The following is a 13,027-nucleotide window of genomic DNA, read 5'->3' as shown; positions in this document are numbered from 1 at the left end:
TCACATTTTTCTACAAAATCTACAAATCTACACGGTAAGAAACAGTACATTTTGATGTACAGAAAAAAATGCTACACCAAAAAAAAGTGAAACTACTGTCTTTCATTCAATGTACATTTTCGCATAGGATTTATAATTTGAACCTATGTTATCACATTTGCCTTAAAGGTTGAAGACACCATGGAGTACTTTTTAAACCAAATTTTTTGACAGATTTGTGTATGTTGAGCATCCATTAAGATAACGTTAGCACCTGTTAGCTTTAATTGGTGGGGAAACTGGATAATTTTGAGCTTTGTCAGCATGCCAATTTCAAATAATTTTTGGGGTGGGAACAAAATCGGTGATGTAGCGCGAATCTGCTAGTGGAGTGATGACGCGTCGGTTTCTCATTATCATTCATAGTGGAGATTTCTTATTCTATGAGAAGACCCTGCTTCTTAATTATTCATGAGAGCACATGCTTTCCGAAGGCAAAGCAGACCTGCCAAGCTGAGGGATCCAATGACTGGGGCACATCATGGGTTGTTCAATTCAATTCAATTCACCTTTATTTGTATAGCGCTTATACAATGTAGATTGTGTCAAAGCAGCTTCACATAAAAGGTCATAGTAAATTGGAATAGTGTAGTTCAGTTTGTAGTGTTTAAGTTCAGTTCAGTTTAGCTCAGTTCAGTGTGGTTTAATAATCACTACTGAGAGTCCAAACACTGAAGAGCAAATCCAACGATGCGCAGCTCTATAGATCCCGAACCATGCAAGCCAGTGGCGACAGCGGAGAGGGAAAAAAAACTTCACTAAATGGCGAAAGTGAAGAAAAAAAACCTTGAGAGAAACCAGACTCAGTTGGGCACGACCATTTTAATTTCTCCGCTGGCCAAACGTCTTGTGCAGAGCTGCAGTCTCAGTGGCGGAGGCTGGAAGCTGGCCTCAGCGAAGACTCGTCTGTCTCTGGAGCGTCATAGGAATCAGTCTCGTGTTCTCCACTCTTCCATGACCACCACAGTAGCTGCTCAGGATACGGCTTGGTCCAGGATATGCTGGGCAGGGGGCAAACATTGCATTACAGTAGTCCAGCCTAGAAGTCATAAAAGCATGGACTAGCTTTTCTGCATCTGAGATGGATAGCATACTTCGTAACATAGCGATATTTCTCAGATGAAAGAAAGCAGTTTTTGTGACATGGGATATATGATTTTTAAAAGTTAAATTGCTGTCTAATATGACACCCAGATCTTTTATAGTAGAGCTAACGCTAACTTTGTATCCCTCTAATTGTAGGTCGAGTTGTGAGATCTGCTGTGTACAGGATTTAGGCCCAATAAGTAATAATTCTGTTTTGTCTGAGTTTAAGAGAAGATAATTGTTGGTCATCCAGTCTTTAACATCTTTAATACACTCAGTTAGCTTAGACAGTTCAGACGTCTCATCAGGTTTAGTTGAAATATATAATTGAGTATCATCTGCATAGCAGTGAAAGCTGATCCTAATAATAGCTGATGTCTTCTAATAAAATAAAAAGCTGATGTCTTCTAATAACGTCTCCCAGGGGTAGCATGTATATTGTAAACAGCAAAGGGCCTAAAACTGATCCTTGAGGCACCCCATATTTTACTGGGCTGATTTGTGAAGGCTGTCCATTAATATTCACAAACTGGTAACAGTCAGCTAAGTATGACTTAAACCATTGTAGGGCCTGTCCCTGGACACCTGTAGACTTTAAGCGATTAATGAGGATACCGTGGTCAATGGTGTCAAATGCCGCACTAAGATCGAGTAAAACTAATAGCGAGATGCACCCTTGGTCAGCAGCTAAGAGTAAATCGTTGGTTATTTTCTCTAATGCGGTTTCTGTACTGTGATGAGCTCTGAAACCTGACTGAAACACTTCAAAAACATTGTTCGTCTGCAGAAAGGAGCATAATTGAGCAGAAAAACTTTTTCTAGCATTTTAGACATAAATGGAAGATTTGAAATTGGCCTTTAATTAGCTAAGTTGCTGGGGTCCAGTTGTGGTTTCTTAATAATAGGCTTAATAACAGCTAGTTTGTAAGGATTTGGAACATGGTCTAAAGATAAAGAAGAGTTGATAACGTTAAGCAGAGGTTCTCCTATAACAGGTAGCAATTCTTTCTGTAATTTTGTTGGAATTGGGTCCAACATACACGTAGCTGGTTTAGAACTATTCTATAACTCATGTTCTATGATTTTGAAGCACTATAGGTTATTTTGATTCAGTGGAATGTTTACTGGATCTGAAGTATAAGGCGGTGCAGAAAGTTTAATATCTCCTATTTTCTGTCTAAAGCCTTCTATTTTATCACTGAAAAATTCATGAAGTCATCACTACTAATTTGCGGTGGAACATTTTGTTCCAAAGATGACCGATTATTTGTTAATTTAGCAATGGTGTTAAATAAGAATTTAGGATTGTTATGATTATTTTCTATCAATTTGCGGAGGTGCTTAGCCCTGGCAGATTTTAGAGCCCTCCTATAGCTGGACATACTGTCTTTGTACGCAATTCTAAAAACTTGTAAATTAGTTAAAATAAAATAAAAAATTAGCATAGCTGCTGTTCATAATGTATTTAAAAAGAGATATTAAATGTGAATGCAAACATGAAGTGCTATAAATGAACATCTATTCAGTTGAACTCTATCTTCTATTATACAAACAGATAAAGAAACAGATAAAACAGAAGTATTACTAACAAAGGGCCTGGTACATAAAGAGAGGAAGAGTGTATCCTAAAAGTGCTTTGTCCAGCCCACTCACCAGCATAGAGTACACTCACACAGAAGGTTGGTTAGATAAACAGGAGCAGGACTATTTAAAGCTTTATAGGTAAGAAGCTATATTTTATAATCAATATGGAACATACCAGACAGCCAGTGAAAGAAGATAAAAATTGAATGATATGGTCATATTTTCATGACCTGATAATAACTCTGGTAGTTGTATTTTGCATCAACTGAAGTTTATTAATAGAGGATGCAGGGCAAGCAGCAAATAGAGCTTTACAGTAATCTAATCTAGTGGTCATATAAGTATTAACTAACTTTTTGCATCTGAGATAGTTAGCTTAGAGATATTTCTGAGATGAAAGAAGTCTGTTTTTGTGACCTAGCAAGATATAGTTTTCAAAGGATGAGTTGCTGTCTAACATTACACCCAGATCTTTTACAGTGGAGCTAATAATACCATTGTATACCTCTAATTGCAAGTCAATTTGTGAGATCTGCTGTGTACATGATTTTGGCCTAATAAGTAATACTTGTCTGAGTTTAATAGTAGAAAATTGTTGGTCATCCTGTCTTTACCAATTTTAATACACCCAGTTAGCTTAGACAGTTCAGATGTCTCATCAGATTGTATTGAAATATATAAGCAAGTATAATCTGGATAGCAGTGAAAACTGGTCCCATATTGTAAACAGCAAAGGGCTTAAAATTGATCCTTGAGGCACCCCATACTTAACTTGCCTATCTTGTGAAAGTTATTGATTTATATTTACAAACTGGTAACAGTCAGTTAAGTATGACTTAAACCACTGTAACGCCTGTCCCTGGACACCTATTTTTAATTGATCTATGAATCTATGAGGATACAATGATCGATAGTGTCGAATGCAGAACTGAGGTCAACTAAAACTAGTAGCGAGATGTGGTAAAATGTAGCTAGCTTGAAAGGGTTTTGAACATGGCCTAGAGATAAAGAAGAGGTTCTCCTACTACAGGTAGTACTCTTTCAGTAATTTTGTTGGAATTGGATCTAACATAGCTGATTTAGACCTATTGATAACTTTATCTTGCTCCTTAAGTTTAAACATCTGGAAAACTATAACCATTGACTTCTTATAGTCATTGTTTTTCCTACTATGGAAATCAATGTTTTTCTAAGTTTTAAGCTTTCTTCAAAATATTTTCTTTAGTGTTCTACAGAGTGAAGAAACTCATAAAGGTTTGGAACCACCTGAGGCTGAGTAAATAGTGAGTTAGTTTTTGGGTGAACTACCCCTTAAACAGTGTACTTACATTTTCACTTAAATATATAAATATACCTTTCGCCATCTTAGAAATTTTAAACAGGGTTAATCACATAAGATGTAAACATTTTGAAACCAACACTGTTAAAAATTACAATTCCAAACATTACAATCTAAGAACAATGCTGGACTGTTGTAATCCAATGTTTGGTCAAATATGGACAAACGCAACTGAGTCTGACTTTAGAAGCAATATTAGTAACTGAAGCAGAAGCAATTGTCAGCCATGCCACTGCTTTAACCCTCACTCCAGGCAAATCTCATGTTGTTCACGTGTGATGTAGCACAAAAATGAGGGCAATTTGCCATCCTTGTTAAGCACAACAGTACTTAGAACATTGTGTGTTCAGTAAAATGGAGCAAGCTAATTAGCCTCATCTTTTTGCATCTCGACAGAGATTCGATTTTATTTAACCATTTCTGCTCTCTACATAGTTTATAATTTCAACAGTTATTGAATGAAATATTGAATTTAGACATATTTTATGGAAAAAATGCTGGATTGTATTAATCCAACGTTGATACAATTATGGACAAACCCAAGAGTTTGGGTTTGAGTTTAGGTTTTTTTTTATTCATTTATACAAAATTTTAACCCAACTGTAGGAGTTGTGCCAACATTTCCCTGATTTAAATGTGAAAAAGAAGATAGCTAGACACTATTAGCTTTAAATTTACCCTGACAATTATTTGATCATTGACATTCATGAGCAAATCGGCCATGTATAACCGCAGGGCAAGTTGTTTCAGACAGTTCACAGCCAGGCTACTGAGAAAAGTCAATATCTTGTTGAAAGGTGTATAGTCACCCAAGGGGGTTTCTATAGAAGTGTGTGTAAAGAAACAGCTGAATGGGAGCTTTATACCTTTTTATTGAACTCCTACTGTGACAATTATTGTTTTCTGAGATACACTGAAAAATGTACTGTTGGGTAAACTGAAACATGCTAATACACAGTTATTTATAAATCTTTTCACAGCACAAAGGGCCCTTTTGATTACTGAAATGTTCTTCACACTATGGAAAATAGTTATTTCAAAAAACTGTTTACTAAAAGGTTCTTTGTGGAACCTACAATTGTTCTTATTTGATGCAGATTTGATGCAAATTCATTTTTAAACGTGTGGCAGTCAAATAAATTGTAGTGAAGGGAGTGACCGAGGCATGCTGATCCATCTGCAAACTTCTATTGGTCAGAGACTTTGTGATGAATAACAGGCAAAATTCAGTCAAGGACTAGTACAGGTAAGACAGATTACATGAATTCTTGGACAAATATGATTTACCAATGGCAGATCTAATCCGAGGGCTAGGCTAAACACAATATACAATTTTCCCATTGTCATTATGGTGTATTGTGTGTAGAATTTTGAGAAAATAAATGAATTTAATCCATTTTGGAATAAGGCTGTAACATAAAAAAATGTGGAAAAAGTGAAGCGCTATGAATACTTTCCGGATGCACTGTACATTTCTGGAGATTGCAAATTAAGTAGCCAGAGCTATATATGGTTGAATTTCATCTTTAAAGTGGTATGATGCTATTCCTTTTCTCGCTTACCAGCTGACTGCTAACCTCCGTAACAGCTTTTTTGCTGTTTCCAGTTTGTCCGGTAGCTTGAACATGTACGTTGGCTGACTTGAGATGCAGAGTGGTGTTGACCGCAACAACGGGGTTTGAGTCCAGCAAAGTATGGTTCTAGAAAGCGGGTAAGACAAAAAAACAAAAGCCAAAAAATTAAATAAGAGGGTGATAATGTGGTAAAATCTGAAAACGTGATAAAAATCAGGGGGCTTTTCTTTTTCTGGATTACTTTTTGGGGTTGGGTTTAGGGAAGAGGTGGGCAGCTCAATTGGTGCTTTTTAAAACAGTATTGGTTGGGTTTAGGGAAGGGGAACGATGGGGGATCAGTCATTTGGTCAGTCACTTGGTCAATCAGTCAGTCAGTAAGTCGATATCGGCGACTTAATGACTACATGGTGGATTCACGAAAACAAAAACTGCAAAAAATATGTACCTCCTGGGACGTGTTTGGCGCTCTCCAGAAAAGTATATAGTGGTACATAATCAGAATGAGCCTGTGTTGGCTAAAGAGCCATCCAAAAGACAAACTAAAGTTCGAACGAGGTGCTAATAGAATCCAAAATAATAAGACAAAAAGAAGATCCAAAAAGATATGCATAATCCAAACACAGAAATTCATCCCAAACAATGAAACACAAAAGGAGATCCAAAAAGCATATACAGTCCAAAAACAAAATATTACACTAGCCTAGGCTCGGCGACATTGTGGCTCATTGGTTAGCACTGTCACCTCACAGCAAGAAGGTCTCTGGTTCGAGTCCTGGCTGAGTCAGTTGGTATTTCTGTGTGAAGTTTGCATGTTCTCCCCATGTTCATGTGGGATTTCCCCCGCTGTCCAAAGACATGCAGTATAAATTAATTAAAAAACTAAATTGACCGTAGTGTATGTGTGTGGATGAGTGTGGATGGGTGTTTCCCAGTATTCCAGTACTCACACAAGCCCAAGTGAACCGCGCTCTGGCACACTTATTCCAACCTGGCCAGGGCCAGCCAACTGAATAACGTCTGAGGCTGATTCACACTCACACTTCTCAAACGATCCGGGAAACGGTTCGGATAGCATAGTGTGAGTGCTCCTTCATTCTTCACTTACGCCGCAGCCTCGTTCTGTTCCCACGGCTCTTGTTTCCGCCCCCGCGCCACACATTACATGTAAGAATAGCAAGCCAAACTTTAGTTTAAGAACCAATTCTCACTATTAACTAGTGGATGATTGTCTGCCTTTTATTAAAATATTGACTCTTTATTAGCAACTATGTATAAAGTGTACATTCTACATGGTCTATATTTCTAATACCTCAACCTGGCTACTAACTATTAAAATGCAGCCAGTTAGGAGGTTACTAAAGCAAAAGCCATAGTTATTGAGAATTCTACCTTAAAATTAAGTGTGACCATTATTCTAGACAATTGGTGTCAAAAAATTTCATGAAAATCTTGAAGCAGTTGAAATTGTTGCGAATACAGGAAAAAATATTGACACCTTCAAACACATCACGGGAATATTCACTTATATACTGACTGAATGTCTTTGTATAGTGGTATCAATCTCATGTAGTACAGAGTTATGAGGGTAATTGAAACTCTCTGCTGTCATTCTTCCGCTAAGTAGGCAACAGCTTCTCTGCAGGGGTTCACCAGAAAAAGTAACAATCATGAGCCTGTAATTTACCATCCAAGTGATTGCGATGAAAGAACAAGAGCTATTGTGATTGTGGTTAATATTATCATCATTTTCTGCACTTATACGGTGAACGCAGGAAATGTCAAAATTGCATTAATGCTAATAATATTCATAAGCATCTTTAACAGAAGTATTGCCATAAATAAGAAGTAGATTCAGGTTGTTGCTGACTTGAGAACTGAATGGTGGCTGCTTTGCAGGATTTGTGAATGAGCTGTGTGAGTGTAAAAAGCACTAGCACCTTACCTCACTCACACCTTAGCAAATAAATGCTAATAGATGCTAATGGCTAAGACAGCTGTCTAACTCAGAGTGGAATGGAAGGATTGATCTGTTGGTCCAACAAGTGGCCTTTGGTTCAGTGACCTTGTCGTTGATGGACTAATGCCCTGTGCAACAATAAAAGTTGACAAAACTCCCTGTGCGTTATTTGTATGATATATCAGTGTTAGCTCAGTTATGTGCAGTATATGTGCAGTGTGATTTTTGAAGATCAGAATGGCTGCTTATATTTGCACAGAGTTCAGAATGATTCACAAAATAGGTTCCGTTTTTCCTCACAGTCTAAAGCACAGTGCAGATGAAGAAGACTATAGTAGTAAAATATTATATTTTTGAATAATGCTATGGTAAAGTGTATTATTCTGCATGTATTATAGTATTTACAACACATCGCTAATGAATACTGTGAACTGTAATAAAATACTGTAGTATAGTTTAGTTTTTACTAAACTATGGTGTATTGTACTGTATTATGACCTATAGCCAAGGATGGGCAGAAATACATTGAAATGAATAAAATAAAATACAAAATACCTCAGTTTTACATGTATCAAAATAAACTACAAAATACAGCAGCCACAACTGTATCAAATTAAATACTGTAATACAGTATTTACAAATACAAAATACAAAATACTTTCAAAAGGGAGCATCAAATTTCTTTGCGAACCTTCAATCAATAGGCATATTCAATCAATGCCTTCACCATTAAACTGACTTTCTCTTTCATTTTAGCATACATTTTGTACAATTTTCATACAGAAAGTCCTGTCTTGAAGAGGATCTGTTTAATCACTGTAAAAACCATATAATGCAGATAATGAGTTGGAATAAAGTACTATATCTCTTCATTGTGTTTCCATCAATTGCATGGCCAATGAAACTGCAACCATCTCTTTACAGTCTTATATTTTAAAGGGTGATATATGAAGATGTTATATTATTTATTTTTGTTCAATAAATGTAGTTTTTTGCAATTGAATTCTTCAGTACTTAATGTAAAAACATGATTTCTGAAAACTACTAAAATCTCCAGTTTTAGTCATTTCCATAAATCATGTTTTCTTGCAGTTTCTTGCATCTTATCTTATTAAACATTTGGGTCTCATATACTATATTGTGCCAATTTGACATCTCTTCATTAACTGTACAGAGCATCTGCAGATCAGCTACTGGCATTTGAAACAGTCTATTTTGTAGGAATCGCCACTGTAGGACTTATTGTAGTTTGTTTGTCTTATTTTCTTGCCATCTATATCAGCAATCCACCTAAAACAAAAATTATTTATACAGTTTACTCATTATTCCAAGATGTTTTCAGTTCTTTTTTAACTGGACGAGTCTGTTTTCCTTTTTAGTGAACATCAGTACACCATCTTTAGGTGTTTTATATTTCTTTTATAGTTCCTCTGCATTTCCACCTGCAGCACTGAGACTGAGAATGATTATGTGCTGAAGGCTCCACATCTAATTTCTTAAGCAAAGATGCTGATGCCAAATTGTACACTAAACTGCCTTTACACATTTCTGGTCTTAGCACTGTGCAGTATACTTTTTTCAATCATTGTGGATCCCAAATCTACCTATGCCATTTGTCAGTTATTTTCTTTGGGCCCTATTATACACCCAGGGCAAGTGTTTGCCGCAATGTGTTGCTATTTTTAGACCAGTGATTTAAAAAGGACCCCCAATCCGTGCTTAAAATAGCAAAAGTGGATCCGGACACACCCTTAATGCTCTTGCGCCATGCAATTTAGACTCTGCGCCTGGAACGTTAAAACTGAACCCCTTCTGTGTGTTGCATAATTTCCATTCGTATTCCACGCATTGACCACCTTCTTAATCAATTTTCTGTTCAGATGTCAAGCCTAGGCAAATAACTGAGAAAGCACCAATCTGAAGCTCCATTTTTATGATGTCATTATGTAGACTTCTTTCAAAATATTTTACAGTATTTTAAAATAAAAAATACAAGACACTAAAGTATTTTGATACAAAATATTAACCTATTGTTATAAACCCAATAAAATACAAATTACAAAATACTATTTTGTATTTAAAATACGTATTTTAAATACATGTATCATAAATACTGCCCATCCCTGCCTATATCTGTAGAAAGACTACAGTACTGTATGCTTATTCTCATGCATAACACTCACTGTGAGTACAGACATTCATTGGATCTACAGAAAAACAGCATGCATTACTCTCTGTTCGCTATGAAAGAATAAACCATAAAAATGCTTGTAGTAATCAAACATCTAATGTAAATTCTGCTGCACAGGCATTGAGAAACATCTCTGTGGTGGCATTTTGTACCAAAACTAAACTAAACCATTTGATATAGTGTTAAAACAGTACCATGTATGTTTTTCAACCTTAAAATAATGTTTTTGAAATTATTGCTGTAGTAAAAAAATATTTTTAACAATAATAATTCTGCTGCGGCTACTAGATCTGCCTCCTGCAACTTTTGGTGAGTGCTCTTATGCCTGCCAGCAAAACCTTTCAGCTTGTGACCCCTAAAATAACAATTCCAGTGACTCTCGACCCTCACTATCCTCGGAGGTGGTTATAAACATACAAACATTGCACACAATGGCTCACACACACCAATAGGAGACTAAATTCTCTGGTCTGATGAGACTAAAATTGAACTCACTCAAACTGTGCTTTTTAACACACTATTGGTTGGTTTTAGGGAAGGGGGAGGGTGGGTCAGTCGATCGGTCAGTCAGTCAGTCAAACAGTCAGTCTACAGCGGCCTCTGGTGGATTTACGAGAGAACAGCAGGAGCGAATGGCACTCACAAGAGAAATTTGAGAACTCAAAAAGCGGACACAGTGCCCTCTGGTGGATTTACGTGAGAACAGCAGGCGCAAATGGCACTCACAAGAGAAATTTGAGAACTCAAAAATTGTAGACAGCGGCCTCTCGTGGATTTGCGAAAACAAAAACTGCAAAAAAACGTAGCTCCTGGGACATATTTTATGTTCTTCAGAAATGTATTTAGCGGTATGAGCCTGGGGTGTATACTTTACAAGTGCAATGTGTAATCGGTGGGCTAAAAACTACTTGCAAGATCAGAAGAATTAAAAGCAAAATGTAAAAAAAAGTGATTAAAAATATATTTTAATGTCACAGTAATAGAATATATAAAGAAAGTGGCATACATTAACTGCATTCCAGTAGTTAAAAGTGTACTGTATGGTGCAACATGTTCACTTCCTAGAGAATCCATGAGACATGAACCAACTGTATGTCTTGAATGCCTTGGATAGAAGCGTTTGTCAGGTGTATAAAGTTAATCCAGCACCTAATGACTCATGTTGCCAGATCAGATCGAATTTAAATGTGGAGTTCTCTTGTGTCTCTCTGTGTGTGTGTGCTGCCTGGTATTTATCACATATGTCTCTACAAATATAGCAAGGTCCACATTTGTTTACTTACTTCAGACATTGTTTTGGTCTTCATGAGGAAAAGTTTCATAAATCATACAGAGTAAAATATTTTGAAAATGTATAACTGCAGAATGAACAAAATATGCAGTCGGTACATTATAAAAATCATTACATCTTTGAGAAGTCCCTGTAAAACAAGTGTGTGTGTGTGTTTCACAAACAGTATCGCACACTCTATCAAGAAGACCCCAATTAACAATTTACATGATGGAAAAGTACTCAGAGTCATATGTCCAGTAATACTTTATTTAGCATTATTGAAATTCTATAGGCGTCACTGATAGTTGGCAAGATGTGTTGGTCACTCAGTAGAAGTGTGTGTGCATTTTCCAGTAAGAGGTACAATCCAACATTTTGTAAACAATCCAAATACCATTTCATTTGGTTTAAAAAAACAATCCCTGTAACAATCCTCTTCAATCTGTTAGCTAGCCAGTCAATCTCAATAATCATTAGGCATCCAATGAACCACCTAATACAGCTCATGCTATGCCCATTCAATGCTATTGTAGATAATATCTGCCTGATGGCATTTTTCCATGCTGGCACTGCCTCAGAGTGGAGCTGTGATATTTAAGGGGCTTGTAATGAAACATTACGGTTCATTTTGTAAGCGTGATCGGTCTATTTTCTAACCGCAGAGATCAGTTTACCTGGCAGTGCTTGAGATTGAGTGCAGAGCCAAGACTCTCGGTGGAGCACTAGTCTCTAAAAGGTCACTGGAGGCCTGCCAGTGTGCTGGGCTTCCTTTATGTAAGAGATTGTACCAATGCAAAAGTGTTTTTGCTCACATGGAGAGGCAGAGGCTTGCGTTGGGATGGCCAGTGGATATTGATTACGCACTTTGACTCATGGGAATTAAGGGACTCCAGAGGTAAACTGTTAGATTTGCAAAGGGCACTCCTGGGAAATGTACTGTGGAAGTTGTGAAATTAGCCTGAAATGATAAATTGCTGTAAAGGTTAGGGGTCAGGGTTTGAGGTAATCTTGATCTCTTGAAGGGCACTTAAAAGAATATTTTTTTTTTGAACGAGCTAAATGACTTTTATGCCCGCTTTGAAAGAGACAATACATAACCCTACACCAGGAACACTTCCTCAACCGACCACTCAGTTATCACACTCACCTCCTCAGAAGTCTACACCGCACTGAGTCAGATCAATGTGCGTAAGGCTGCTGGACCAGACGGTATCCCTGGGCGCGTCCTCAAAGCATGTGCAGAACAGCTCGCTGGGGTATTCACAGACATTTTCAACCTGTCGCTTAACCTAGCAGCTGTGCCAACATGCTTTAAAACCACCTCTATTGTGCCAGTGCCCAAACACTCCAGCCCAACATGTCTGAATGACCGCCCCGTAGCACTTACACCCATCATAATGAAGTGCTTCGAGCGGTTGGTCCTGGCACATCTGAAAGACTCTCTGCCATCCACACTGGACCCAGATCAGTTTGCCTACCGTGGCAACAGGAGCACAGAAGATGCCGTCTCCATAGCACTGCACTCTGTACTCACACACCTGGACAATAAAAACACTTATGCACGAATGCTGTTTGTTGACTTCAGCTCAGCATTCAACACTGTCATACCCTCTAAGTTAATGATCAAACTTAGAGACCTGGATATTGACACGTTTCTCTGCAACTGGGTTATGGAATGAATGTTAGATCAGGTCACATCTGCTCCACCACTATCACACTCAACACTGGTGTACCACAGGGCTGCATGCTGAGCCCCTTCCTCTACTCCCTTTTTACCATCGATTGTAGGCCTGTGAACAGATCCAACACCATCATCAAATTTGCAGATGACACCACAGTGATTGGTCTAATCAGCAATAATGATGAGACTGCCTACAGGGAGGAGATACAGCATCTGGCCACTTGGTGCACCGACAATAATCTGCTCCTTAACACCAACAATACCCAGGAGCTCATTGTGGACTTCAGGAAGGGACGAACAGGC

This window comes from Danio aesculapii, chromosome 21 (genome assembly GCF_903798145.1).
Source record: "Danio aesculapii chromosome 21, fDanAes4.1, whole genome shotgun sequence".
NCBI lineage: Eukaryota > Metazoa > Chordata > Actinopteri > Cypriniformes > Danionidae > Danio > Danio aesculapii.
This window is presented reverse-complemented; position numbering follows the sequence as displayed.